This window comes from Natator depressus, chromosome 21, assembly GCF_965152275.1.
Source record: "Natator depressus isolate rNatDep1 chromosome 21, rNatDep2.hap1, whole genome shotgun sequence".
In the NCBI taxonomy this organism is placed as follows: Eukaryota; Metazoa; Chordata; order Testudines; family Cheloniidae; genus Natator; species Natator depressus.
Window position 1 is genome coordinate 10,393,637 of NC_134254.1, and position 24,533 is coordinate 10,418,169.

Genomic DNA, 24,533 nt, shown 5'->3' on the forward strand with positions numbered 1-24,533 from the left:
GGACACCAGTGCTCACTACACTTTAAAAAAAATAAAAAATAAAAATGAGGCCATTGGCCTCTCTCTGCTTCAATCTCCCCACCTTTAAACCTGGCTAGCGATACTTGACCTGGCTTTCAGACCCATGAATGGCATGTGCCATATACTCTCATTACTGTCCGATTCCCGCATCACCACATTGACTGGCTGAAGAGGAATGTTGGCCTTATATAAATGAGGGTTGACCTAAATCTTGGTCACAAAAGAAACCCAAGCCAAAGATTAATTTACAACAAAGCAATCAATTGTTTCGATTGACAGAGCTACCCCGGCCGGGCCTGAGCTTCAGAGCAGCCTTGTCAATAGGACAGGATTTAATTAAGCAACAACAGTAGCAGTTCTCACAGGGATGAAGTCTGAAGTGGCGTTTCTCCCCGTGAGGCATCCGCCCTCTTGCTGCATTTGGCAGAGCAAGTGCCCAGTTTTTTGCCGGGACTCGTGGGCTGTCCTTGAGGTTACAAGAGTGCTCTGGGTGTGTATAAATGTCACTTGTTCTGGAGGACCATCTGCCGGCAACTTACATGTAGCATTGGTCCTGCAGAACCCAGGACCTATAAAACTTCTCGTTGCACGCTGCAAGTGGATTCCTTTGTGTAGCTCTTTACATCGGCGCGGGACAGTTTGCACCAGTGCACAGGGGGGATAAACGCTACCCTTCTGTTCTGGTAGCAGTTTACACTTCCCCTGCGGCGGTGCAAGTAACTAGGCAGGGTCCAGGAAAATGGAGAATCAGGCCCCAAAACTATCACCAGTAGAAATGGCCATAGGCCCAAACACCAGACCTAGATACTTCCAACCTGTAGGGAAGCTTAGCGTTCAGAGCCAATCACTGAGGAGCAGACCCGTTTCTCCTCACTCCTGAGCTAAAGGAGAGCGGCTAGCGATCTATTCCATGACTGCGGGAAACCATAGATGGTGAGACTAGACAACAAAATCAGGGCTCCACGGAGCACCTCAGGGTCTGTCTGTGTCCAGCAGCCTCAAATAATTGCTTTTATTGCCAAGTCCTATCTCCCCTGCCACAAAAGGACTGTACAACCAGTGGCTACTTGGCCACGCTGACTGGGCTTGGGATCCACGTCTAGGTAATACACCCTTGCAGAACTTGATTCACCCTGGGTCCATAATATTTTTGAGACAGGTGAACAAAGTTAGTTTTCCCTCCATCACTGATTGTAAAAGGGTAGTTGAGATTCTGTGCCTGGACCAGTATGTTGTCCTTGCACTCTTGCAATGCTGAGCTAGATAAATATTCATTGTTCAATCTGAATAATAAATCTTGCACAGGTACATAACTCCTGGAAAGCTACAGAACAAAGCGTTTCTATGCACATGCCTAAGCTAAGCATGCAACACTGATTGATTATTTGTATTCTAGTTGTGCCTAGAAACCTTAACCCAGAAGAGGACCTAGACATATCGAGTGATTAGAACCCAGATATCCTGAGTCCCAGCCCACTACCTTAACGGCTAAGCTGTCTTTGCTCTGTACATTTAAGCAGCTTGCCCAAACCCACCTGTGTGAGCACACAGATTGGGTAATTACACAGGTAACTATCCCTGCACACCTACACACAAACACCTGGTTCTCGCATTCAAACCCACATTTTGATGCACAAATGCAGCCGTTGTAGGTTCATCAGAACTTTGCAGGCCTGTTTAGGGACCTGTAGTTAAGGGGGGCAGCCTTCCTTATACATTCTGTGAATATACAGGAACCACTTCTTCCCCCACCAAAATGCAGCCACTTCTGGAGTGAATAAGGAGCTTGATCTTGGCATTGAACCAAATTAACAACTTTTTGTTCTATTAGTTAATACTAACAAATGTGGGTTTGGTTTTAACACTAGGAATGCGCAAGCTAGAACACGCTTAAGTGCTAAGGGCCTTGACACTGAGCAGCGAGGGACCCACATATGCAATGTTCTCTGCTCCAGGAAGCAGAAGTACTCTCTGCTTGGGGAAGCAGGTGCAGAGTCCTCCTCCCTCAGTGAAACCCAGACACTCAGAAGAGACAGGGTGGTGATCTAGGAAGAAGAGATTCCCCCCAGACTCCCACCAATCACCTTGTATGCCAATTGCCCTTGCTAAGCATGGACAGGGCCAGAATACAGGGGGCAGGGGAGGGAAGGGAAGGGATGTGCCCAGGATCCCTGAAATCCCTTATCTAGCGATCTCTAAAGCATCCCCATGCGGCTCGCCCTTTGATTAAAGACCCATTCAGCAGCCAGCCGTTCTGTGGGTTTCCTTTTGAGGACTGAGTGACCCAAAGCCCATCTCACTGGCTCAGACTGCAAATGCAACAAGCCAGAACATTTCTGCACAATGCAAGGAGGGCTGGGCGGGGCAAGACGAGATACCCTGCTCAGCTGGTCCCAGCTTCTGTGACATCAGCCACGAAACCATGAGGGAAATATCCCAGCCCTGGAATGAGGCCCAACAGCAAAGGTCAGCAGAGCCTGGAGCACCCAGAAAGCTGCTTCCCTTTTAAAATAAAATAATTTCCCTCCTGTTCTCTCTCCCTTTTTCATGTAACTTTTGATCATATGATCTGAATGAGCTGAAAGCAAAAATATCACAGCAGGTAACAAAGAAGTGCAAATAATGAGAGGACAAGAGCTCCCCTGAATCCCCCTCCTGATCTCAAATGAGATGCTACAAGGAGCCAGAGAGGATCCAAGGAGTGTGATAGAAATGGGGCAGGAAAGGAGTGATTCCCACCCCTCCCCACAAGACACACACACACACACCCTGACCCCCTCCTCTTGCGCCAAAAAGAGGATACAATCTTGAGTCTGAAAAGACAAAATTGGAAAGTGAGTTTCCACCCCCTACCCCCAGCTCTAAAATGACCAATGTGCTTCAGAGCCCTAGCTGATTTCCTCTGTTCAGACTCTGCAAACAGTCCAGATTACCTGGCTGTTACCCGCCGCTCTCCCCATCCATTCCCCTGGATTCCTGCAGTTCTGGGAAGCTGAACAAGGACGAAAGCAGCACTGGGTGGGAGGATGGGGAGAGAGGACTTGGGAAGTCTAACATACTCAGTGGATGAATAATTCAGCTGCTAACAGCTTTACTGGTGCATCCTCCAGGCCTGGGGACTCTTCCCCTTGAGCTAGGTTATTCTTTTATATAACTGCATCTTACATCTAGATGGCAACTTGCATCCCAAAGCACTTACACAAGAATCACCCCCCCACTGGAATGCACTCACCTCTGGGGGGTGGCGGCAGTTGCCCAGCACATAGCACGCTAAGGGGGATGTGGGGGAGCAGGTATTTTGGATAGGGATACAGAGGCAAACCCCCACTCTCACGAAAAGTGCCACTGGATGCAGACGCATGGCAGAGCTGCAAACGCCCAAATCCCCATGCAGACCGAACCTCGCCTCTGAAAGCTGGCACAGAGTCATTTAGATACCGAAGCCGGCGATTCCACTGAGCCAGGGGGCCAGATCCTCAGCTGGTGCAAGTCAGCCTAGCTCCGTAGGTATTTCACTCCTGCTGCAAAGCACTCAGCTATCCCCTGCATACAGCAAGGCCTAAATATCTGGACTTGGGGGTGAGTCTGAGCTGCACAATTAAGATGGGGGGGAATCCTAGTTCAAAGGCAATGGATATTGCAGCAGCGGCTCTAGCCCTGGGGCACCCATCCCACCCAGAAGCATAAGAAAAGAAAATCAGAGTTAAATCAACAGATCCCCCATCTTTGTGCTCTGCACCTATCCCAGCGCTTGCCAAAATGATACAGGAGCAGCTGTTCAAGGGTAATTCTGCTCATTCCACCAGGGGATCCACACAGGCAGCTGTATGTGACAGCCCATGAGTCACTACACAGGACTGAGCGGCTAAAGCAAAAGATAGGCTCCCCTTCCTGTTCACCATTTCAAAATACAGCATCCATGTTTGTACAGCGCCTAGCACAACGGAGCCCTGATTTGTTTGAAGCCTCTAGGAACAACGGCCATGTTAGTGTTACATCCGCAGATCTAGAATATCGTGTCCCCCCCATCCCAGATTTTCAGTTACAAAAAACAAAAAAACAAAACCCACAGAGCTGCAAACACACAGAAAGCGTGTGCTGGTGCATTTCCCCTTCTCTGTTTCCACTCAGCTCAGCTGTAGCTGAGCTATTTGGACAGCGAGAGAGCCTGAGATTTATTCACGGAAGCCAGAGGAAAGCAAAGCACAACTCCAGCCTCTCCACGCCAGACGAGCGCTTGATCAGCGCATAATGAGCCCATCTCGATGGCTCGTTCTATTTCAAATGAGACATTCGCCCCCCCCCCCCCCCCCGCCCCGCCGCACTCCCGGCTCCAAAGGCTGGATCTGAAATCTGGCAAAAGGCACGATAACTAATCAGATGATGTGTGCATTTCCGGGTTCCTTGGCCGTAAATCCCCAGCTCTGGTTATCGCTCAGCCAGAGTCAAACCCACTTAACGAACATCAGGAATTTCACAAGTGGATATTAATGCTGCTGGCCAGTTCTGGTCTGCCTGCTCCATCTATCCTGCTCGGAAAGAACTGCCAAGTCCACTTACCCCGCTCTGAGCGCCCTGCTCCTGGGCTGACTTTCTGTAACTCGATCATCAATGGAAGCATTCGGAGAGCGGCTCAGCTTAATGTTATTGAGCCGTTAATTAGCATTTGTTAGTGTCATCTCCTCGCCTGGGAAGCGGAGGAAAGGTGCCATGTGGGAAGGGTACCTTAGGCTGGGTCTGTGCTAGGGAGGGTTGGACCCTTCATTCCCAGTGGGTGCAGTTCCCCTGGTGCAGACTGTAGTGTGGGCAGGATTTAGGATTTTAACACGTGGTCATCGAACCTGAGGCCACCTGAGTCCTGTCAACACCACAGTCTCCATACCGGCTACCGCCACAGGGGTGGTCTTTGAGATCTGACACGTCCAACTGCAAAAATACCCAGCGTTTATGGTGCTTCTCAGCAGTCGTTGCACTACTTGTGCCTGTTCCTTGAGAGCACAGCGCGTGCCAGGAACCACGCTGCAGTTCCTGGGCACAGCAGTGGGCGAATGGCACTTGGCTGGGAGATGGCATTATCCCACGAAGGGAGATGGAAGCACTGGGCTAGGGAGTTTTTCCACATCTCTCTTTCGACGCTCGGCAAAACGGCCCGCTTTAGTGTCTCCAGCGCACAGCTGGGTGGCCCTTCCTGCGGACAATGCCACCAATGAGGAGTTGGAAAAGTGCCTGGGAAGCGCTAAGAGGTGTTCAAGGAATGGTTCAGGTCTGTCTTTGGATGGAGAGGGCCGCGCATCCATATTACTGCTGCGTCACCCGCTCTGTTACACAGGGAAGCTGCTGTGAGGGTGGGACCTTGTTTGCAAGCTGCCTTGTGCTGCAGACTGAATTATACCTGGAACTTGTGTCTTGGCCATAGGACAGCAAAAGGTGGGGGGTTGGGGGCGGGGCAGAAGCAGCAGCGTCTAGTGCACGGAGCACACCGCTAGGAATACACTAAGCCTGGTTTTAGCTTTGCCCGTGACTCACTGTAGAAACTTAGACAACTCCCAGCCCTTCTCTGCCTCAGTTTCCCCAAATGAAGAGAAAAATAGTAACCCACGTCACAGCAGGGTTTGTAGCTAGGGTTTGTGTGTCCAACCCATTAAGGTTCTGAGCACCCTCAAGCTGAGGGACTGAGTCCATCTTTTCACAGTTCTTTGCAGCAGAGCCCTGTTTACGTGCTAAGGGTCAGATCCTCAGCTGTCATAAACAGGCATAACCACCTTGCCTCCAGTGGGTCTCTGGTAATTTCCACCAGCTGAGGAACTGGCCCTAACTGTCCATTATTCTATATAGCCCTGACATCCTGCCTGCATCTTGTCCTCTATAACGCACCTAGGCTCTCACTGGCGTCATCCCGATGTATTCAGACCCATTTTTACGTGGCATCATTTCTCACTAAGCTTGATTGCAATGGCCTTGAACACAGGATGCTTTAAATAAACCACTGTGTTGCATTAAGTGCTGGTGGTTTACAGCTGTCGCTCTAGAGGGTTCGTACTTCCCAGCCTGATTTGTAGGCCCCTTATGTGACTGACTTCCCTGCTTGCATCTGACTGACAACTCCTCTAGAGCGGTCTCTGCCAGCTGCCTACAATCAATGGTTTCCGTAGCAGGCGTGTTGTCTGATAGCTGGAGGACCAGGAGCTGGAACTCACTCAGAGCCGGTGACTCACTCAGGCCCGTCACTTAAGGTCTGTCTGCACAGGAAGCAGAGGTGTGGCTGCAGCCCACAGACATATCCAGGCTAGCTTGAGTAACAATAGCATGAAGCCATGGCAGCCTGGGCTGTACAACCCACCCAGGGCCCTGGGTATGTACCCTAGGCTAGCTCATGCTACCTCAGCTGCTCTTGTTGCTGGAGCTGGCGAGACCACAGCTAGCTTGGGCACGTCTCCACGTGGTGCAATCACACATCTGAATGCAGCATAGACAGGACAACAGCCTCTGTGTTACCCACCCCTCCACACACTCACACACACACACACACCCCTCTTACACAGGAATATCATACTAAACCCAGGGCCACCCAGTAGTTCACAGCTGTCACATGCCACCCCCTGTGCCTGTGGCCACTGGGAACTTCACAACAACAGTGAGGGTAGAACCCAGACCTTCCTGCTCCAAAAGCCCTCCCTCTGTGACGGAGAATCTCCATTAGCTGTTCACCATACAGGACCTATGTCACACAGTTCCATCCAATACAGGGCAGTGGTGCTTATGTACATTAACCAGTCCGTTATAGCCCTCACCTACCTCCCAGGAGTGATAAGCGATCTCTCTTTAGTCATCTGTAAAATAGGATACCCATCCCTCCTAACACACCACTACCTCGCATGAAGCACTTGGAGATCCCCAGCTGAAAGCTGTCATCTCGGTACAGAGTATTATTACATTGTCCCTACTGGATTCAAGGGAGCCCCCACCTTACTTCTACATCACCGACAAATGGTGCAGTTGTAGCCCACTCACTGCGGTGCTCTGTCACCCTCTCGCGGAGGACAGGGCTGCAGATACAGAGCCTGCTACAGCCCTGGCTAGCAGAGTCAGGTCTTTTGGCTAAGGCAATAGAGGCTCCTGCTTTTCGGACCAGAGCTCCTGGGTTCAATTCCCTCTGCCAGTGAGATCCACCCAGAGACATGGTGTTATGCAATCAAGTTAATCTGGCCCTACAATGCTCAGTGCTCAGGGAAATCAATTGATAGTGTGGCCTCAGCATCTCTGGCCAACAGGGATTGATTTCCAGGGTCCTCGGGGCCACGTTTTTAAGGATTCAGCATCCGTAAGAGCTCTCCTCCCATTTAGGCACCTAAAGAAAGACCAGATTTCAAAGACAGCTTAGCCGCCCAGCAGCTGGCGTCGTGACACCGACAGCCGGATTTTCACAAGAGCTCAGCACCCAGCATCCTAAGCTCTTGTGAAAAATCTGACCACTTACGTTGGTGCTGGGCTCTTTTGAAAACTTCGCTCCACCTGCGTAATCTTTTCCATAAAGGGCAGTGAGACGTGGACTGGGTGAGCGGCTCTGTCCTGGCTGCAGTGTGGTTGTTTCTCTCATGGATAGCTTTATCCGGTGAGTGGGACAAAGAGAGAACAATGTTAACAGATCTGCACCTTCCATTTGCTCAGCTTTCCGTAGTCACGATGTGCTATGCAAATCCACCAGGGTATCAATAAGTCAGACGCTGGTGGTGGGAATTACGGCAGATCTTGGGCAGCGAGGCTTCCAATGCAAGGGAGTGGCCGATGCTTTGCACTTAGAGAGTAGCTGTGGCTTGTCCCGGCTATGTCAGATTCAAAGATGAGATCACAAGATGAGATCCACTCCCAATGCAGCACAAGCACTTCAGAGCCGGGGAAACAGTCAGGCCACAGTATCCTCGCGCTTAAGCAATGGAGCTAGACATCAACTTGCCAGGCCAAATTCCACATTCAGTTTAAATCGAGTACACTCCTTACAGGGCAATTTCAAGGGCACTTTCATCCAAGCTCTCAAAGCCCAAAGGCACTTTGAAGTCAACAAGGGTGCAGACGTGCAATTTGAGCAGAATTTGGCTTGCTCATTGTATCCTACAAACAGACTCAGGGCACATTCCCACTCCCATGTTGCTGCTGGAAAATATTCTAAATTCTGCAACAGAGGCTGAATTCATGCCGAACACACCCCCCCCCCCGAGCTGGCTATAGGGGTCTCCATTAAAGTGGGGTTCTGCTCTGAAAAGCAGCTATGTTACAAATGCCTTCCTCCCTGCAGGACTTACAAACATCGGCGGTTACTTTCTTTTTCCTCCTGTTTAGCCAGCTGAGCCAACGCAGCTGTGGGAGGGGGAAGCGGATTCCGCTCCGGCTCATGCAGCAGCACCAAAATTGTGGGCAGAGTTTGCATTGCCGAACCACGTTCTACCCTGCGTTGGAGCTGTCTAGACAGGCCCATGGAATCATTTGTGAAGGGACCGCTCAGGGTAGCAAAATTAAGTCTATTCAAGACTGCAGGCTGGGAGCTTGCTGCTTTATTTAAACTGCATCACAACAAAGCAGGGGTAACTAAATCAGGAAGTAAGGGAAGGGTGGAACATAGCTCTCCCCTAAAATACTCCGGGTATCCCAGTTAACCCTATCGTGACCACCTGGCTACAGAATCTGTTACCTATGATAATTCTGCATGAGTAATAAAAGATACCACCTCTCCCCCCACCCCCACTCCCACCTTGAATCCCAGATTTTAGGGTGAATTTTCAGGACTGGCAATTAGGGGGGAAATGTGTTTTTAGCCATCAATTCAGCAAATGTGGCATGAAACACTTGAAGCCTGTAGTGCCTTGTCTGCAGAGGTTTCAGTCAAACTATTCTTGAAGGGACCAATCTGCTCTCAACAAAGGTTTTTCCATGCGATTTCAAGCAGACTGTACTGCCTGTCCCCACGGGCCACCACTAACAGTTAAACTTCAATTCCAGAGTCTTTATTGCCGGCCCTGATGTACCAAGCAGAAGACACCTGGCAGGGTTATTCAGACCTCAGCTGGAGTTGGCAGTTCCAGCAGCAAGAGGCCATCCACTTTTGACTTGTAAAGAGCCAATTTGGTCTGGCAATCGTTGAGGGTATGTCTATGCTACAGAGACTGTACTGGCACAGATATGTTGGCATAGACAAAAATATCGCACCCCCGCACTGTCCGACTTCATGGAGCAGAAGCCACATTGCAACTACTGTGCTGCCAAAAAGTCTCTGGGATACCAACCACAGAGCTCCCAGTAGAGGCAGTGAGAATTATGGGGCCAGATCCTGGTCTCATTTAAGTCAGTGGAAGCTCGGCAGTGAATGGGAGCAGGATTGAGCCCCTTTGAAAAGCTTGGGCCAGTTCTTCACCTGACGGAAATTAATGGGGCTCTGTTGACTTCACTAGAGGCATGTCAATGTACAGCAGCTGGCCCTTAAGGTGTATAAAGTAACACCCATACTGAAGCCACATTGTTTGCCTGTTGTCATAAACATAAAAGGAAGGGTAAACCCCTTTAAAATCCCTCCTGGCCAGAGGAAAAACCCTTTCACCTGTAAAGGGTTAAGAAGCTAGGATAACCTTGCTGGCACCTGACCACAATGACCAATGAGGAGACAAGATACTTTCAAAACTGGAGGGGGGAAAGAAACAAAGGCTCTGTCTGCGTGATGCTTTTGCCAGGAACAGAACAGGAATGGAGTCTTAGAACTTAGTAAGTAATCTAGCTAGATATGTGTTAGATTCTGTTTTGTTTAAATGGCTGATAAAATAAGCTGTGCTGAATGGAATGGATGTGTCTGTTTTTGTGTCTCTTTGTAACTTAAGGTTTTGCCTAGAGGGATTCTCTATGTTTTGAATCTGATTACCCTGTAAGGTATTTACCATCCTGATTTTACAGAGGTGATTCTTTTACTTTTTTTCTTCAATTAAAATTCTTTTAAGAACCTGATTGCTTTTTCATTGTTCTTAAGATCCAAGGGTTTGGGCCTGTGTTCACCTATGCAAATTGGTGAGGATTTTTATCAAGCCTTCCCCAGGAAAGGGGGTGTAGGTTTCGGGGAGGATTTTGGGGGGAAAGACGTTTCCAAGTGGGCTCTTTCCCTATTATATATTTGTTAGACGCTTGGTGTTGGCAGCAATAAAGTCCAAGGGCAAAAGGTAAAATAGTTTGTACCTTGGGGAAGTTTTAACTTAAGCTGATAAAAATAAGCTTAGGGGGTTTTCATGCAGGTCCCCACATCTGTACCCTAGAGTTCAGAGTGGGGAAGGAATCTTGACACCTGACAAGTGAAATGGGCACAAACAGAGCCTTCAAATTAGAGGGGTAGAAATTCAGCGAGGAACCAGAAGTGGTTAGAGGTCCTCATTGCAGAACGGTTAAGCTAAATTCTTCCACAACACCATAAACCAAATGGCCCTCCTAGTGGTTTCAAGGATTAGATCATATCCAAAGGGAAAACAGGGGCAACTGTGTGATTGCAGCACACAGATCACAGGATTTCACAACACCAGGGCAGTTCTTTGCACACTACATACCAGCTCTAGGAGGGGACAAACTCTTACTCCGAACGCTGCAACCACATTGATTTCTATGCAGTTACATCCATGTGACTGGGAGCAGAATTTGGGCTGGGATTCCCAAACGGTTATGATTTAGGTCACCATAACAGCTCTGCAATACAAAGGTGAGTTTATTGGAGCTGTATTGTAACATCATCACATCACACGGTTGTGTCCCCTGCCCCATGATTTCAGAGGGACGTAGAGGCATTCATTCAGCTTCACCAGCCTGTGCAAGGTCGGAAGGAAAATATTATCACACCCAAATTACAGATGGGTAAACTGAGGCACAGAGAGATTGAAATTATTTGCCCAACTCAATGGCTATTAGCCAGAATGGGCAGGGATGGTGTTCCTAACCCCTGTTTGCCAGAAGCTGGGAATGAGCGACAGGAAATGGATCACTTGATGATTCCCTGTTCTGTTCATTCCCTCTGGGGAAACCTGGCACTGGCCACTGTTGGAAGACAGGATACTGGGCTAGATGGACCATTGGTCTGACCCAGTATGGCCATTCTTATGTAACTTCACCCACCAAAGTCACCTGTTCAGCTGGAAATAGAACCCAGGAGTTCTGCCTCCTAGTCCCCTGCTCTAACCACTAATCCACACCTTTACAGAGCTGGAGAGCAGAACCTAGTATTCCTGCCTCCCAGGCAGGGGAACCATTTCAGAAAAATTTGGGGCAGAAGGGACCGGGGGGGCAAAACTGCGTCAGCATATAGAAAATGTTAGGTTAATAGGTTATCTCCTGCGACATCGGGGGAGGCAAAGGAGTGGAGCATATACACCTGTCAGAAGTCTGAGGAAGTGCCAGACTAAAGGTCCGGGGAGACAACTGCCCCCCTTGACACATAGCAAATTATGCCCCTGCTCCCAGTCCCCCGCTTTAACCCCTAAACCGCAGTTCCTCCTCCCTACTGGAAAGAGGCGCTGCCAATGAAGTGATTAAAATCCACTAATCCTAAATAGCATGGACTCCCCAGTGCAAAAGCTCAACAAGGAGAGATCCTCCCTTTGTTCCGTTGCTGTGGCTGTTCTGAGTTTAAACCAGCATCAAGACCCTTTTCTCCACCTGCTAACCCTTTGGAGAGCGAGGACCATCTCATCAAAGCATAATATTCCAATTATCTTGCACTAGTTTTCCCCCCACTTGAGAGGCTATTATGGGGGACTTTGCTTTGGCTGTAGATTTTGCTGCCAAGCCTGTGTTAAGTATAGCAGAAGCAGGGCGGGCGAAGAATTAGTCAAGAAAGGGCTGAAACAAAGTGGAAGCCTAAAGAATTCAGGTTTAAGTAGCCCAGTATTTGTTTGCCTAAGCTAGAAAAGTAGCCCCAGGCCTATGAGCAAGGTCTTAGTAGAAAAACACAGATCCTGTACTTTAAACAACAAGAAAATTAATTAAAATATGGCCCCAATTCAATGATGTCTGGATTAACTAGCATGGCCAGTACCATGAGCTCTTACGCAATGGTGACCCAATTAAAAGAGAGCTAATATCTACCTCCACTGGATGTGGTCCAGCTAATGGCCACATCTTCTGCATGCTCATTTTTTAAAAGGAAAGCGGAGCGCTACTAAGTAGAAATCTCTGAACCATACTGTTCATAATAAATAAAGTTCATAAATAATAAACAACATTCCAAAGGGAAGTAGCAGCCTTCATTTAGATCCTTATAAAACTATTCTCGCCCCCCACACACACACACGTGGGGCCTGACCCAAAGCCCATTGAAGTCAACAGAAAGATCAGGCCATCTGAATATATGTAACTGCAGGCAAGTTCTCCCTCTCTTGTTCTTTGGAAAAAAGAGCCAGTTTTAATCCCTTGCTTTCACGGATTGTATCGCACCAAAAAGGAACATCGAAGAGGACTGGGAGAATGTATCAGCCAGAGATCAGAGGAGTTCACAGAGCGACAGGCAGAAAAGCAAAGCAGGGTTTCTGATTTGAACCAGCTGATTGTACTAATAAACAATCCCAACCGATGTATGGGAGTTGGAAGAAGTCGGTCTTCATTTCTGCATGTACAAATGCAATGAAAACTTTACGTTAATTTTTGATAACCACTCGCTCACTGGGGCAGCTCAGGCCTAGAATGACAGAACTGCCCAACTTTCATCTCATCAGAAATCATCAGCCGCAAACGGGGGCCCAGGATCTTGCCAGATGCACAGGTACATCGCCCCCACCCCATGTGCAAGTCCCAGGATATCACGGTATTATTAACGGACTACCCCCCCTTCCACACACCCCTTTTCTAACCAGCCATCATTGGCAAGGCAGTTTCAGTGGAGCATATCCTGATGTCCCCAGAGAGGCTTCTTGCTAGGCCGTGATGTGTAATGCATGTGCTTGTAAAGTCCTTACATTTCAGAGAGGCGACACCCTTATTGCTACAAGACGACAATGGGGGAAAGAGACTGACCGAGCCAAGCAGCAACAGCAAGATTAAGGGGCCAGCACAAAATTAGCGGAAGAATACTCAGGGTGGGAGAAGAGGAGAGGGGTATTTTATGGTGGTTTATGATTAGGTGAAGCTGTTTTCAGCACATCGATTTTCTTCCACCTCCTTCAAATATTCAGGAGGCCGAAAGACAATCAGGCAAGCAACGCAAGAGTTGAAAAGCACATTTTTCCCCCTGGTATTTTGTGACAATATTTCTGGGCCTCAGCTGACAGAGGAACTGTCAGCCAATAGCCCCATGCACTTTCCAGTCTGATATTGACAAGAGGCCATGCAGGGCTTAATTTGTGGCAGGGCTTGCAAGGGCTGAGCCCCAGCACTTCTGGGGTTGCTGTATCAGTTATCAAAGTAAAAAAATTGCTGGAGCCCTGGTATCTCGTTCATTACAAATTAAGCACTGAGGCCATGGAAAGCGGTTACGGAAGGGGATTGGGACTGCAAGGATCAGCATCGTGGCGGGGAGGGGGGATTTTGTTTTGAGTGTAAACTTCTATTTCACTTCTCTCTCTGCTTTTTGTATCTCTAGATCTAACACCAGAGTATCTGAGCCTCTCACAATCATTTATCCTGACAGCAGCCTGTGAGGTAGGGAAGGCTATTATCCCTATTGTACAGATGGGGAACTGAGGCACAGAGAGACTTGCCCAAGGGCACATCACGCAGGAAATTGAAACTGGGTCTATAAAGTCCAAGGCTAGCACACTAACCATGGAGCCAACCCTTCCTCCCTTAGAGCATGCTAGGAAGCAGGAAAGCTGCCCAAACTGTGGGGAGCCAGGGAGAACCTGCTTTCAGAAGCAGCTTGTGCTGGCCATTGTGGGAGACAGTGTCTGACCTGGGATGACCTACGTTCCTGTGATTTACCCCTCACTCCCCTCAGAGAGCTCCCACCCCAGGGCCAATCCCCTGGCGAAATGGCTCTGATAGCTGAATGAAGGAGAAGTGTGAGGTATTCCTGGCAGAAGAAAAGGAGCACTGCACCTTGGAGCATGTTGTTTTGGAACTGCAGCTGGGATTGATGGGGGGAGGGGTGTCCCCTCCTCACCCTCTCCCCTTCAGTCCTGAGCTGCACTGCAAGGCAGGGGTGAGCCTTTTCCCAGGCCAATGCCTCCTCTCCCCCAGAGCAGCAGGAACTTCCACAAGGAAGGCGCCCTCGACTCAGGCTCTCCCTGGTAGTTGAAGGAAACAAGATGCTGTAGGAGGAATGGAGAAGTGAGATGAGCTCTTGATCTAACTGCTGGTATTTCCCTGAGCTCCTGGAGGCATTCAACGGATCGGATGGTCTCTCCTCACCCACAGGCTGTGCCTAGGGCAACCAGCCAGCACGTGGGACCTCCTCCGCTTCTCTCCTCCAACCCAGCCTTGTATCGTTCCCTCTTCAAACCCAGAGCCAAAGGTCAGCCAGCAACAAGGATGACTCATCCCTGAGCCTCCTAAGTGCAGACACAAGCAAAATGATGGTGGTGGTTTTTGGAGACAAAAGCGCCCTGCTAGGGATGAGCTGAGCCCAGCAAACTTATGACATTTAAAATACATTACAATAGAAAAGTGGGGGATGGGGGGGAAGAGACCAGGTACCAATCTTTGGGCTGTCAGGTACCAATCAGATTTCCTTTTCAAAAGAAATCCCAGCTCTGCTGTTACAACAGCTCTGACTAGAGAGAGAGCCACAGCCCTGGAAAGAAACACACACAGGGATGCGTTTGTACCCAGGACACAGGCAAGGCGCGGATCACCAGCACCTCCGGCTTATTGGAAATGTAAAGGCTGTTGGGAAGCTAGGCTCATGCCCCTGCTCTTTACAGACAGCCGAGATAACACCTGGCCTTCTCACACTCCATTGACAACCGAGATTTCCCACTGGCCTAACAGGGGCAGCTGCAATTTCCTCTGCAATGGCAACACGCCCCTTTGCCCTTCTGCTGTGGGTGGGAGCCCGGAGGGCTCGAGGCCAGGGCAGCAATGCCAAGCAGATGCCAGGGACGAGACAGCCTGACCAGTAACTACACATGCCTGGATCTACTGGACCGGTCCACACAGAGAGTCACAGTCCGCGGCTCTCGCATTTGCAATATCTTCCCCGGCCTCCCTTCTTATTCGCTCCTGCAGAGAGCCCTGGGAAACGCATCCCCTCCCCTAACCGCTGTGCTAGGATCCCAGCCTCCGCTAGACGGACATGAGTTAGCGGGGGGACTGGGTGTGCAAGCCAAGAAGCAAGCAAGCAGGGCGGGGGGGTGTTAGCGGTTAGCAAAAGCCAGACTGATTTCCAGTCCCGGAGCCACGCTCTGGGGAAGGTGGTGGGGCTAATTACCAGGCAGGATTAGCCAGCCAGACCTGCAGGGGGGGGGGGGGGGAGAAAGTCCCCAGCACGACTGGGGGCGCTGCGGATGCAAACTACTAACGATGCAAATTAGTTGAGGAAAGAGTGAAATTGAAATAGCCAAGCAGCCTCGGAAAGCACATTGAATCCGGCTCACCCCGCCAGCGTCCGGACCGGTTTCAATCGTCTCCTCCTTAGTTCCTTTCCTTTGCTTTCCCTGGCTGCCCGGGCAAGCATCTTTCTCCACGTTAGGCTCGATTTAATCCTTATTGAAAGTCTTTCTGCTGAACCTTAGATTGGCGCAGTCTGCCTCCCCCCCCCTTAAAACTGTTATCGGGGTTCAAACAATACCTCAATCTTGATGCAGATGCCACATTAAAAGAACAAGGGGGAGAAGGAACAGAACCCAGCCTGCTCCGGAAGATACATCTTGACTTAAGGTTCCTTTGCCGTATCTCTCTCTGCCCCTGTGGTATTGGGGTGCGGTTATATTTATGGCAGGAGAGGGAAGGGTTCCCCCCCACCACCACCACCACCCCCGTCCCATCCCCTTCCTGTTCAAACCTGCAATCCCAATGAGGCGTTGCAATCCATCAGCAGGACCCTTCATCGCCTAGCCAAAGCCCCTGGCTGTGCTGATGGCTTCATTAGCATGTCCTCGAACAAGCAAAGCCCCCAATTCAGAGGTAAACCGTCTTCCCACTCCTGCCCCCCCCATCGAAATAGTAATAAGGATCGGATAGCTCAATGGGACCTAGGCTCCCCCCCCATACACACACCTTGTTAATTACAGCCCTGCAGGTCAGATGCTTTCCAAGAGGGGGCATTTTTGGTCTTGGAGAAGGAGATCGGTCCCCGGGATTGCTCCTTAAAAGCCACTTTTGGCTCATGGCGAGAAGCCCCGTCCGGCCTGACTGAAACCCCCACCCCACGAGAATCGCACCGACGGGGATCAAGGGGTGTGGGGGGAGGAGAAATTGAAGAACTTACCCCTCCGCACCCGGGCAAAGTTGGGCGAAATCCGAATCCTCTCGGCGCTTTCCAAGCCCCTGGCTTCCCGGAGCAGCCTCGCAAGGAGCTGTCCACGAATCCTAAGGTGCTGAAGCCTCTGGCTGCCTTCCCACCCTCCCCTGGCCTTTTGCCCAGCGGCTCGACCGATGGCAGGTTTCACTCGTCTCCTTCCCCGAGCCTTATAGCGGGGCGCGCGTCTGCCCAGCACCCAGGGCAGCCCGGAGAGCGGTGGCTAATTTCTTTGGCTTCTTTTACCTGGGCACGGCCAGTTCCCCACTCCAGCAATAGTAATCTCCGAGCCCTTCCGCGGGGCTGCAACGGAGACCCGGCTTCCTCCACTCTACGCCTCGATAGCAAGGAATAATGCAGACTCGGTCCTGGTTTTGTGGGGGTGCCAATCCCCCCCTACACACGCACACACCCCCTTGGACAAGCCGGTTTAGGTACACACGGCTCACCCAGAGGAGCTGCCCACTTGCATGGTGCTGAAGGAGATTCCCAAGCCAGGCCAGCCAGATAGGGAGTTGGAAGGGGGGTGGGGGGGAGGGGGCTCTGTTATCCACCCCAGATCTTGCTGAAAGAAAGCTGTATTCCAGGGGCAATGAGATGAACCCGCTTCCGCCAGCGCGCGTCATCCAATTGCTTTATGAATTTAAAAGAAACCCTTTAAATTTGACGCATAAGGCGGCGGAACTGCCGCTGGGGAGCGGGGGAAGAGAAAAGGGGAGCTGCTGGCTGGCGTCGGGGGAGGGGGGGGAAGGAGAATCCTGGCTGACCGTCAGCGGTTGATTTAAAACCTCAAAAAGGGTCCTCCAGGAAGAACGAGAGAGATCAGCTGCGAGGGAACGGTCCGTGCATCCTCCCGCCCCCCAGCACTGCAAAAAAAAAAAAAAAAAAAAGAGCGAGAGAGAGATGTAGGAGATGAGCCAGAGGAAGGGAGCTGCAGTCACGCTAAACTAAATTCAGTCGGATAACATCTGCTGAGCAGCACACAGAGCAGCCAGCGAGAGCGAGCGAGCGAGCCTTGGAAGTTTTGCAGAGCGAGCTGCGGTGAAGCCCAAGGCTCTGATTGCGGCCAGCCTTTTAAAGCACTAGTGCACCTTGGCGGTGGGCAGCGAGAGGATCGTGTGTGCAAATGCACTTCACAGCCATCCTACACCCACCCACAAAGCCCGACGCACACCCCCTCCACGCACTAACCCGGCCACACCTCACACCGAACGGCCCCTCGGCCTCCCCGCACACCGGGCAGCGAAGGCAGGGATTCCATCAGAAACCCCCCTTCCACCCCACTCGGGCCCCTTTTCAGATAGGGCTGTCAAAACAACGCACCCCTCCGCGCCAGGTCTGCGACTGGAGGCTAGCTGGCCATGCTAGGACTCCCTGTTCAGAACTAACCCCCCCCACACACACACCCTTCTCTAAGCCCCGGGAAGGAGGGGATTGATAGATAACCTCATCCCTTAACATTTCTAGGACATATTTTCACCCCTTTAATACAAGAAACGTCTGGTTAAAATCAAGGCACGGTGCGGTCTCTAAGGAGGTTGGGTACCTGGCAGTAGGTGTTTGATAGACAGATCAGTGCCTGGGGGCAACAACTAATTTTCCGAGAGTATTTTTACAGTATGACAGTGGTTACAACGCTCAGGCTCCCTGGAGTCTAGTCATGCCTCTGCTACGGTTCAAAATGAAGAGTGTTAAGAAAGCCCCTCCCCATGCCTCAATTTCCCCACCTGTAAAATGGGGATAATTGTATCGACTACCGCTCAGGAGTGCGGCAAAACTTAAGCAATCGCTCTTTACAGAGAGCACTTTGAGATCCTCAAATGAAAGGCATTATTATAGGAGGACACTCTTTGGGGCAAGGACTGTCTGAGAGAGAGAGAGAGAGAGAGAGTGTGTGTGTGTGTGTGTAAGTAAATCACACACACACAAGCACAAGAGGGTTCTGATCTCTGGGTCTGGGTCCCCCAGGCACTCCAGCAGTACAAATAATATTTTTGTTTCCTGCACATGGTCAGCACAGCATGTGGGTTGAATAGTGTCTTGTTTTGCTAATAAACCAACTCATTGGCAGACTCTAGTGGCTCTGAAGAAGTCGTTGCGGTCTATCAATTCATTAATCCAGAGGGGGGCAGGAAAGAGGCCCCTAGTAATAACCATTGACACAGCAACTGCTTTAATCCATCATGGTAATGACTGGTCGCTAATCGGTCACTAGAGGGCTTCTGAAATGTGCCTTTCACTCCATAGCATGGCGCTCGGAGACCACTGAAAGCTGTAACTGGAGTGTGTACCAAAGTGTCTCTTTAAGCCACCTAAAGCAAAAGGAGTTAAGAACACAATAGAAACCATGGGCTAGATCCTCAGCTAGTGTGACTGCTCCATTGACAGCTGTTTACCCCAGTGAGGATCTGGCCCTGCATTGGGAGTCACTAATTTGATTTGCTTCCCTGTCTCACCCTTTAACGGGTGAAATTAAATACAAACCAACTCTTAAAATGAAGGTTTAGAGCTTGATTTTCACCTACAAAGGTAATCAGGACTTTCTGAAGTGCGCTTCTCAGGCCTGCCTGAAATAATGTATCTAGGTGTACAGCAGGGAGCTTGAGCACATACCAAGATATCTTATGCCCCAATGTAGGGTTAAGTAAGATCCTTAATAAATAATACCACTACCACCAAGCTCTTATATAAACATTTTTCATCCATAGATCTCAAAACATCAAAGGAGGTCAGTATCATTACCCCCATTTCACAGGTGTGGAAACTGAGGTACGGAGTGGAGACATGGACATGCCCAAGGTCACCCAGCAGCAGAACCCAGGTCTCCGTGGCCCTGTCCAGTGCTCCAGCCATTAGCTATTGTTACAGAGCTGGATTTTCAAGACTTCAGGGTCTGATATTTGAATGCTCAGAGGCTGGACTTCCCAAAGAGCTCAGAGCCCTTTGAGGAACCGAAAGAGCATCCAGCAGCTCCCAGTAACACACCATCAGCAAGTTGCAACAGAGCCTAGCACCCAAACCCATGTGTTCTTCTGAAAATAGCCCCTATTCCTAATGAAGCCAATGGCCACATTCTAACTGACTTGGATGCCTGCAGGATCATGTTCCTAGCTTCAGTCCTGCAGCTTATTTTGTTAAAATGATCTCATTTATAGAAAGCTACAGTAGTTGGGATTTTTGTTGCTGTTCTGGTCTGGAAGAGGGAGGAGGGGTCCTGAAATCAAATCAATCCCCAAAGCCTCCCAAAACGTTCAACCTGTAAAGTGTGTGCAAGTAAGAGGAGATTCAGACCCCTTAGGCCAAATCTCATTCATTTACACCAGTGTAAATCCAGAATAACTCTACTGAAGGCAGTGAAGTTACTCCAAATCTACACTGGCATACCTGGATCAGAATCCGGCCCTTTGGGGGTGGTTGTTGGGTTGTTTTTTTAAGAATTGAACATCTCATGATGGAAAGTATAGTGGGCCATTTCAATGTTATTCTGAGATGGGGAGGGGGGAAAAGAAGCTAAAGAGAATAAAATATCTCCAGACATTTTAAATAGCATATTAATGACTGCTCCCAGCAACAGACTTGTTCACCTGAATACAACCTGCAGTCACTATGCTCCAACATCCCTGGTCCCAGAGGCTACAAGGAGCCACTCTTACTTTGCTCCTCTCAACAATGGCCAGGCTTCTACTTCTACGGATCCCATTGATCTCTAACAGCTGCAGGATCAAACCTCTCAGCCTGAGCGCTATTGGAATCTAGGGCACCCTCTCCAAAGGCAGGGAGACTGCATGGGACCACAGTCCTACCTCACGGCCTGCACAGTATAGGCTGCACCCTGCCCCTTCTGCAATGGGCATGGAGAGGTCAGGCTCCCATAGGACTGATGGTGACAAGTCTGGTCTGAATGGCCCCCTCCCACCTGCAGCAGCTTAAGGACATAATATAGCCCTTGGGACTCCTCTGAACCCAACCACTCCCATGAGAAGACCCTCACTTGGAAAGATCTGCATCAGGAGGGGCTACTTAAAACAACCATCATCCCAGTGCAAGGCATTTGGTGGGGGTCAGCGACTGACTGTGGGGAAGGGATGATCCTAGAGACACAAGCAAGCCATTCAGCACCCTGCATCAAGGTCTTTATTGCTGTCAGAGGAGCATCCCTAGAAGACAATGAAAGCCTGGGACGTCAGCCAATCAGGCTGTGGGAATTGCCTCACGCATCTGAGAAGAATATAGAACATGCACACCCAACAGTGTCTCTGTTGAGAAGGGAATGTCACCACATGAGCAGCTTAGTCATGACTGCGAGGAACATAGAAGCAGCCCTCTCCTCCCCCGACCCTTACAAATCCAGAATATGGGGTGCTCTGAGCCAAGCCCCAGCCAGAGCTGGGTGGAATGGCAAGTTTATGGCTGGATTGGGGCATTAGGCAGCCCTGAGCAATGGGGTGGTTACAAAAAGGGAGCTAAGAGGCTAAGGAAATGACAGAATAAGCTGTACTCCCCACCCTCAGAAATATCTATAGGAAGTGCTGGGACTCTGACACAGTTTCTCCCGTTTTCTCCTTATCCCTGGGGGATTAAGCTCAAGATATTCTGGGCAAGACTCCACCTACTCCCCATCCCCGTTCCATGAGGGCAGGAATCAGGAATAGAGCCCCGCTGACTCCCGCATGCCTGGAATCAAGGTTGTGGCAGCCCAAAGTAGATGTTTTTCCTCCTCCAGGTGAGAGTCCAACTCCCGTAGCAAAAGCCACCACCAGAGCTTGCAAATCACTCGTTAATGTGATTTTGGAGCCCCACCTGCCGGAGGCAAGGGTCCTGGCCCTCCACTGCAGGAAGTGAAGACAGTTCTTGTTTAAAAAACATTGAAATGACGACTGTCCCTTCCCATCAGTTTAAATAAGTGGCTACTAGAAAACACCACTGATTTTAAAGTAGATTGACAGCCCTGGAGGGCCGTAATCCTCTGCAAAATGGGTATGGCCCAGACAGCCCTACTTTTCCCCCATGCCAGTGACCAGATACCCTGCCCTGGAGGGGCTCTATCTTTGTGTATTTATTAATGTGAGCTTTTCTATAATGCTGATCATACTATCAGATCAGCTCACAAGCAAGCATGGCTTTAACCTCACGTCAACCCTACCAGGGAGGGAAGGAGGAGCTATTCTAAATGTCAGTGAGTTATTCACTGTCTGTTCCCCTTCAATCACTGGCATCTTGGCTGGAAGCTGCCAACAGGGACCAGGTCTGGTGGTGGTTTTCACAACACCAACCAGGGACTGGATGGAGTCCCACCAAACTCGGCTCCCACAGGCCAGTGAACAGCCAGCGATGGCACAAGTGTCAGTTTTCCTTGGCGGCAAGTAAATTCACAACAGTGAGCAACAGGTGAAAAGTCTCCATATCCCATTGCAAATCCTTTGGTTCTAGTCCCTGTGTAATAAGGACAGTTGAATAGAGGAAAACAAACTAAAGATCTTTGGTTTGAAAGAGGACAATGTCTTCATTAGACACACATGCGCGCACACTCAACCATAAGATAAGGGTGAGATGCAAGAATCCCTGGGTAAAGACTAGATCATGTTTGTCCCATCTGACCTTAATCTAAGGATCTGCTCAGCTGGTGACACATTCTTCTCCCCCAGTTACCATATGGTGAAAAGTTCCTAGCTGACTGTTGGCTCTAACACTGCTTGGGGACTCAGTGGGGACAATACAAATACCCCGAGTAAGTTCATGCTTGGGATAATGAACATGCCTAGATACTAGAGTGGTGGATCAATTGGTCCAGCCCCAGTCTGAGACCACAGCCAAGGGGCAGCTGGAATCAGTGGAGGGAATGGAAAGCTTGGAGTCAGGAGACCTGGATTCTATTCCTGGCTGTCAACCTTGGGCCAGGCCTCAAGCGATTGGCCCAACTCCCATTCAAGTCTTTCCAGAGGGAGTTGGGTAAAGCTCTTAGTTCTCTGTGCCTCATTCAGTCGGGGAAAACAGCACTTACATGCTTGACTCAAGTGCTTTGAGAGCTACAGATACGGGCACATGGTAAGAGGAAAGTAATTTCATCTTTTCTCTAGTAGGCTAAAGCAAGATAAGCCAATATCATAGTCAAACATAACATCATGACCACAAACAGGTATAAGGAACAGTTTTCACCACAAATAGCATCATGCAACCAGCCCTATCTACTGCATGGGCAGTGGAGAACCACCTTCCTCTTAAGCATCGCATACCACCCACTGCCAGAAGCAGATCGTTGGAAGCAATGTACCATCGGATACAGTGGGACAAATAGTTTGTGCCTACATTTAATTCCACAGGCAACCGTGACAGAGAAAGAACCAATTCCGAAGCAAGGGATTGTGGTGGACGCTTTAAGTTTTCTCCTCTCCTTTCCCACTGTGCCTGTCTCTCGGTCATCCTCCCTCCCACTCCAAAAATCCCAAACAGTCGATTTGATTCATTCTGCATCCATGCCATACTTTTCAAAAGGGGCCACTGATTCTGGCTTCTCACCTTGAACCACAGAGGTGCTAAGCCACTGTCACTCCAGCTGAAGTCAGAGCTTCAAGTGCCCAGCCAAAAAAACCTCAGGCCACAGGGGCCTCAAACTAGGGACCCAGACACAGAGTTACTCAGATTTATGCAACCACGTTTTCCAAAGCATCCTATGACACCATCACTTCCTGATTTCCTCCAAGACTCACAAACAGCACATCCCCCTTCAAAACAGCTGTGACTTCTCCTCTTTCTGTGCACTCTGACAGCCGGGAGTCAACCATCCTCAACATGGGTGTCACAAGCAAAATGTCAAAATACAATTGACATTTAAAAACCTGGCTCGTCCCAACTCCCAGCACACATTGTGCCATTCAGTGGCATAACATCTCCCGGCAGAAGCAGAGAGGCCTAAACGTGACAGTCAAGGAGGGAAGCACGTTTGATTCTGAGTGCGGCGGGGGGAAAAGACAAGTTTCTACTGCAGTAAAATAAAGGTATATGTTGTTTCATTAGGACTGAGTGAAGCACAGTTTGCGTGGGGATGTTTTTAAGATAATATTTTTCCTCCGCCACAGACTGCTCATCTTCGAAGCTGTTGGGAGCACACAGGAAGCGTTTATCAAATAATGCAAAAATGATTGCTGAATGGGGCTGCGGAGATCCGATTCTTCAGACGGCTGATCATATTAAAAAAAAAAACAAAAGGATAAAACACTCCGTGAATTCAGTCCCATCAGCAAATGGCTTGCCGTATGCAGTATGAAATACAATATTCATCATCCGCAAAGATCGATACGGCTTCATTGGAGTCAAGTGACAGGAATTCAAACAGATCAACTGCTCGCCCATCTTGGGAGGCAGGGCACTAAGCCACTAGAGAACAACCTCCCCTGTGGTGGAGTTTGCAATCCAGGAGACAGCTTGTGTAAATGGGAATAGCGCCACACATCCTGCTGGTTTTCACCTGCTTGGGAGCTGGCCCTGTAGGGTTATGGCTCTGCCATACTTACTCGCAGTGGGGGTCATTCACCCGTGCAAATGGCAAACACCAGGCCTATGCAACACGTAAACCAGAGGGACCCAAGTGCCGGCCTTCTGAAAAGGTTGGGGAAATTCCACCAGCCAAGCAGCTCCTTACTCCACTGGTAGTCCAACTGATTGCAAATGGGGCTAATCCCAGAACAAGGTACCACTCCCAGCAAGCAGCCATGGCCATAAAGTGCCCCTCTTCACGGATCTCTGCGTGGATGTGCACCTGCAGCCAATGCAAAGCCCCATTGACGAGGCCCAGGTGCTACTTAATCCTTCATTCCAGTGGGGCATGGCACAAGGATCCACCCACAGCGAGCGTAGTGCAGGATTAGGGCCTGTATAAACGGTATCGCCTTCACCAAAGCCTTAGATCAGCAGAGCGTGGGGACCATGGGCACCAACTCCTAACCAATTTAAAAAAAAATCGGTAGGTACAAATATTATCCAGCCTCAAAGTGCCTGGCTCCTCTCCAGCCCAGAAGGTCATTTCATCCACTGGCTCCTATCATTTCAGCATAAGCACGCAGAGGTGCCATCCGCAAATTTTCTTTAATAAAAGGAAACCACATCATAT

At 49.8% G+C, this 24,533-nt stretch overlaps 1 protein-coding gene across 3 annotated transcripts in view; it reads right to left on the reverse strand.

The window, feature by feature from the left end:
- Positions 1-16,931, reverse strand: part of GRM4 (glutamate metabotropic receptor 4) — a 208,512-nt gene extending 191,581 nt beyond the window's left edge. For 2 of the 3 annotated variants that reach the window (XM_074935868.1, XM_074935866.1), the window contains exon 1: positions 16,397-16,931. The gene's annotated coding sequence lies outside the window, so the exon portion shown is untranslated. Of the gene's footprint in view, positions 1-15,970; positions 16,089-16,396 lie in introns of those variants that run through there. The other variant, XM_074935867.1, reaches the window with a different exon arrangement.
- Positions 16,932-24,533: the final 7,602 nt, after the last annotated feature.